Genomic DNA, 6,191 nt, shown 5'->3' with positions numbered 1-6,191 from the left:
GTTTTAAGCTATTGTACTGATGGTATAATATTAATTATGAAAAATAGTAATATTTAGTTTAGGTTGTTGTTAACAAAATATCTTTTTTCTATGAGTAGCTCATAATAAAAGTTTTAACAAAAATATCTTAGTTTATTTTGGTTGATTGGTGTTTATTGCATAAATGTACATCATAGAATTTTAAAAAGTTGGTAGATCTCTGTCATTTGCTATTTCTCCTGTGGTTTTGCTGCTGTTAAACCCTTGCACCCCTGACACATATCAGAAACAGAAATCAAGCTTGTCAGCTGGCTTGTTGAGAATACATTGCATACAAGAAGTCTGGCTTCTTCTTGTCTTCTAAATGGAGCTTCTGGTAGTGGTAGAGCTCCTTACTATCCTAAATAATGTTTTCTGGATTTTACATGAACAGAACATTTCCCTGACACCAGCAGAATATTTGCGGGAATATTAAACTAGGATTGCTAGAAAGAGGCTCATTTGAACACTCTTCTCCATTTTGTTCCAGAAGTTTCTGATTGCATCATTTAAAGAACAGGGAGCTAAATATTCCAGGAGGCATTGGTAAACAAGAGAGTGAAAAAAACAGTCTCAAAAAATCTGAAAATACTTTAGATTCCTATACATAGTAAAACTCAGGCCCCTGCCATTCTTTATGATGTCCTATTTAGTGTGCAAATGTGGGTATGCTGTCACATTCTGTGCTCTCATCTTCAGATTTCTGTGAAATTGCATCTGAAAAACTTTCTTTTTACTGCTTTTTGTAGTGTTTGTATTTAAACAAGAGGAGTAAACCCAGTGCCATTTGAACTAATATTTTCACAATGCATTTTTGTGGATAACAAAGGGCTTGAGGACCTGCAAGACCTGAGGTTTTTTTTTTTTTTTTTAATTTTTCATTTACATGTCAATGCCTTTCTGATAAAAGCTCCGAAGAAAAATATTTTCCAGACAGGCTTTTGTTTGGGTTATTTCACTTCTAACAGAGAAGATAATGGTTAATGCACAGCTTTACACCGAGGTGGGGGAGATCTTGTCAAGGATTGCAAAGAAAGCAGGACTGTGCTCACAACATATCTTCCAGCAACTGCAGTCCCTCTTATGAATGGGGACAGTGACATAAAGTGTGATAGGAGGCAGATTAGCTGTGTCTCCCTGTCTTCTGCCAGCACATTATGTTCATGTCATGTTCTTGAATTTCATTTACAGATAAGCCCTGTGAGTAATTGTAGCATGAAACTTAAAATTGTAATCTACTTTTGATGTATGGAAACAGAGGGAATTAGATTAGGAGAATCTTTCAAATGACATTGCATGTTATTTAGCTTTTGAGTACATGTTTTTTTACAGGCACAGTTTTTCTCTACTGCTTCACTTTAAATGTTTTCAGTCTCCAACAGACCATAGTCAAAGGCAAGAGGAATAAATTAGTCACCAACAAGCCCTTGAGTGAGTGGGTTTCCCCTTAATACAGCAAGTCCTAATGGTTTTGCAAGCCTGGGTGGTATTGATGTATAGCACATAATGTTATACATTATCTTAATGGTCTGAATGCCATTAATATTCCACCTTAAGCACCAGTAATTACTATTTGAATGATATTTAACCTAAAAGAAACATCTGAGTAGATTCCACCACCCCACCTTTCTCCCACACATCTCTGTCAAATGCAAGAAGTGATTAGAAAATGGATTATATGATTTCCTAGTTGTTCCTTAAAAAAGCTTTTCAAAGCCCTTGTGAAATACAGCAAGCAGAGCACTCCAATTGAATGTAGTACAGTTCATCTTTCTGCTTAAGGAATAATTTCCAGATTTAACAAAAGAAACTCAGTTTACACAAGGATGTCATAAACCAGGGTGATATTGTTCTGCAATCCTGAGAAATTTTAGGACCTCTCCAGTTAACCTATGTGCAAGAAAACCTGCTGAAAAATACTGATTTTGGAGTTAATAAAAATTATCTGCCCATCAACCTGTCTGCTCTGAAGGATTAAAAGTCATGTGAAACTGTGAAAATGGGAATTTGTTGAAAAAATTCTCAATTGTTTTGTGTGTTTGTAAGGGGTTTTATGTTGTTGTTTGTTTGCCTGGGGTTTTCTTTTATGTTTGTTTGGTTTTGTGGTTTTTTGTTGTTGTTTTTTTTTTTTTCCTTGGGTCTTTTTCCTTTTTTTTTTAGGAAATCCCAGTTTTAAATACTAAGATTTGCCAGAGATTTGATTTTGGAAGCTCCCTTCCTCATTTCACACTAATCACGATCTATCTAGATAACGTATCTTCCTGCTGTATCTTAGAAATTATTTTTCCATAGAAGATTCATATTTGTTCAAAGCTATGAAAGACAAGTATCTGACTTTAGACCTGAAGTTAGTAATTTCCTCAGTCACAGCAACATAAAAACCCATAAGGGTCATGATGGGAAATTGCTCACTTAATTATGTTAAGAGCTGAAATTTCACATCATTATAAAGAACTGTTAGGACAGAGTTGTTTTGCAAGCAGCAACTTTCCTCTCTGATGTATTTGCTTTACTTTGGGAATTAAAAGTTATCTTTGTATGTAACTCGTGGAAAGATGAATCACTGCACAGATCCCCTCTTGCAGACAACAAATGAATATTGCTGAAGCATTTTATTGCATTATTGCTACTCTGTGCTGCCTCTACCATTTCACAAATACCATTAAGCTGAAGATAAGTCATAATATATGTAAGATTTAGCATAAATGGTAGTTAATGTGTGTATATTTTCCACGCTCAAGCAGCAGGCTGGCCCCTCTGGAATGTGTATTTACAAACAAATCCACTTTGCTGGAAGTTATTATTGCACCCAGTGAGCCCTGCATGCACTTCTTGGCTGCTGTAAAAATGCTTCTCAGGAAAATCATTTTAGTGAGTTGGACTTGCAGTAGCTCCGTGTTTTCTAATGATCTTTAGTGACTGACGCTGGGTTTTATCTGTCACAGAGAATGACTTGGATACCTGCAATTCCTACAGATTTCAGCAGAAGAGACACAGTGAGAACACACTTTATTTATCCTGACACTGATGTTTGGGCAATGCCCTGACACATAACACTGAAGCCATCAGGTCAACCTGAAATGAGATGAACTTTTGTTTTGAAGGCCTCTGAAAGTTCCCTTCTAGGATCTTTTAGGCTAAATGCATTCTGCCCTATGGCCTTAGTCTCAGGATTTCACCCCTGTAAATTCTGAGGGTTCTTTCCCTGGTTCTGCTGTGGTGATTCAGTTTGAGATGCTCAGAGATTTTCTCTAGAGTCACTATCAAGAATGTATTTTCTGCAAGGCAACTTTCAAGGCACTGTAGTTTACAGAATGTCCCTTGTTTGAACACAAAGACACAAATATATATAAACTTATCATTAATGTCCTTGTATATCTTCAATTTCTAAAATATCCTTTAGGCTTTCTGTTGCAAAACACCCTTGGCACGTTTTCTTTCCCAGGTCCTGCCACCTGTCCTCTTTAGGTATTGAACACCCTAATAAAAGATTTGTGCACTTAATGGCACTCAGAGGATCTTGCAGCTTTTCAGCAAAAGGGAAAAAATACAAAACAGTGATACAGAAATATGATAGCACATCTAACATATATATGTGACATTTTTTCCTTTCTGTCCATCTTAAAGGGCAAAACTCGTACTACCCCCAGTATACTGTTAAGCATGACATAATTTGATCCTTTGATTAAAAAAGTTCATTCATAACTTCATGTTTTGTAAAACTCTTGTAAAGGATTCCTGAATGAATAGTATGAAATAGTATTCATTATATATTCACTTGAAGATAATGAAAATTCCTTGAGAAATTTTCCATAAAGACACTTAAATATGTTAGGATTGATATTTTTATGATTTAAAGCTTGCAGAACACAGGGTAAATCTTCGATACAAAGGTACTTTTGATAAAACCTTTATTGCTTTTGAAGGTCTTCTTTCATAAATATGACAGATTCTAAGAGTAAGTGTGTTTTACAATAGTAGTAGTAGAGAGCAAAAGGTAGGAAATCCCTTGCATTCCTTTGTTTGAGTTCTATTATTTTATGGGTGTTCTCTCCATGTTTATTCTGTGGTTGTGAGCTATAAAACAACAACAAAAAAATTGTTTTGTTTCTTTTTCCACCTTTGTTTCTGAAAGACAATTTCCACAAGAAAAATGAAAATCTTGATTCAGGGTAGTTTTGCTGGTCAAAATGAGAAAAAAAAACAAAAGATGTGAAGCCTGAATCAGATTCCTGCCTCCTAGCCAGAGAGTGTTTTTTAATGTTTGTGTGATCTAGCTCTCTTAATAAATAACTCTTTACTCTCTCTGACATTGAGTCTTACAATATTGCTGACCCAAATTTTTGTTCCAGACCATTCTATGCTGAATGAAGACAGTCTGCACCTTGTCTAATATGAGCTCATTACCTCATTGAGCTCTTTTTCAGGCCAAGGCCAAGCAAAAAGCGTTAGGGTTGCAAATATAATCTATTTAAACTTAATGTCAGTAATTTTAATGGAAATTATTTTGGAAGCATCAGTGCAAGTAACTGAGCAGGAGCTTGGAAGTGGTTAAGTGTTAAGTAAGAAGATGGTAATACCTGGTATCATCAAGGACAATGACTTCAGCTGTAAATTTCTTGTCCTGCCATGGAAATCATGTAAGTTTTTTTATATGGATGGTCCTGTACCCTCAGGATGAGTGTCTCAATGGCCTATTGTCCTTTGTACTTTTAAAGTGCCTGACTTTTCTTCAAAATTCTACATTTGCTTACATTTAAATGAACCCCCACATTTGAAGAATACTGTGTTGGGGGTGTAGAAAAATCCTATTTAACTGCCACTGTGCTGCCACCATACAGAACACATAAGAAAGAAGAAATTCAGTAGCATTTGCTTAATTTCCCAGCTGAAATACAAACATTGTCACATATATATTTACCCTCCTACAGTATCAGGAGAGTCTTATACTGTGATTTATAAAGTTGGGTCACTGTTCCACCACTGATTTTTTCCTTTGCCTTAACAATCTATTTCTCCAATAAATATTGTCAGGAATTTTAATTAAATCAAATAACAGACCATTGGCTAACAGATCTTGAATTTTTAGTAGATGACCAAACTCTAAGCTTGTAGGGACTTAAGAGACAGTGAAAATATCTCATTACAAGGAGAAAACTCCCAGAAACAGAGAGTTTGAGTTCAACACATGCATCGTGCAAATAATAGCTATAAAACTGAAAAGGAGTTTTACTTTTACAGATATTTTAAGTCTCAAATAAACCAACTAAAACGTTATTTCTCTTATTAAACACTACTCCAAAAAGACCGAAGGAAACAATTCCTCAGGGTGGAAATGGTATCAGACCGCATATCTATATAAAGTTTCACTCTGTAAAAAGAATGTATAAATTTCTGACAGAAAAGAAATTATTATGTAAAGAGAAAACCAAGGAACTACATCCTTACAAACAAACATTTTTGCTCAAATATCTATATCTCTTATACTTGTTCTGTAAAGATGTGTCCATCCTTAAGGATCATTCTTTATTGTAAATCCTAAAGCCACAACACTTGACTTTTTTTTTTTTGTGATCATGATAACAAGTTGATATTTAAACACTGACTTGAACAATACTTTAAAACCAATTGTTGAAGTAAAAAAAAAAAAAAATCTGCTTGTTTTGCTTTTTTGAAGAGAGGAGAAGAATTTAAGGACCATTGCTCATTATAAGTATGTTCAGGAGAAATAATCTCACCTAACCTTGCAGTTATTGTTGTGGGAGACATAAATTTTTCTCTTTTCATTCTTTTAAGGGCTGATGCATTACCCATGAAAGTTAGTGGAAGGTTATCAGGACTTACAGGAATAATTTACCACAGCTAAACATCTGCTTTGTCTTCAGAGATATGTAAGCAATCAGTCATGTTTGAGTTTCATAATATGTTACATATTACTAAGTGTACATTAATAAGAATTATGTGAGTATGAATTTTTTCTTTTTAAAATAATACATTTTTTAAAGTATTGATGTAATAATTTGACCTGTAATTTATTGGATTGTATGAAGAAAAGATCATTTGTGTTATTTTGAAATTTTTGAATGGAAAGAATTCTGTAAAGTTATTTTACTATGAAAAAGGAGTGTAATATATGCTATTAAAGCTTTTATGAAAACTACCACAGTTATTGC

The sequence above is a fragment of the Lonchura striata genome, chromosome 2 (assembly GCF_046129695.1).
Source record: "Lonchura striata isolate bLonStr1 chromosome 2, bLonStr1.mat, whole genome shotgun sequence".
NCBI classification, from domain to species: Eukaryota; Metazoa; Chordata; class Aves; order Passeriformes; family Estrildidae; genus Lonchura; species Lonchura striata.
This window is presented reverse-complemented; position numbering follows the sequence as displayed.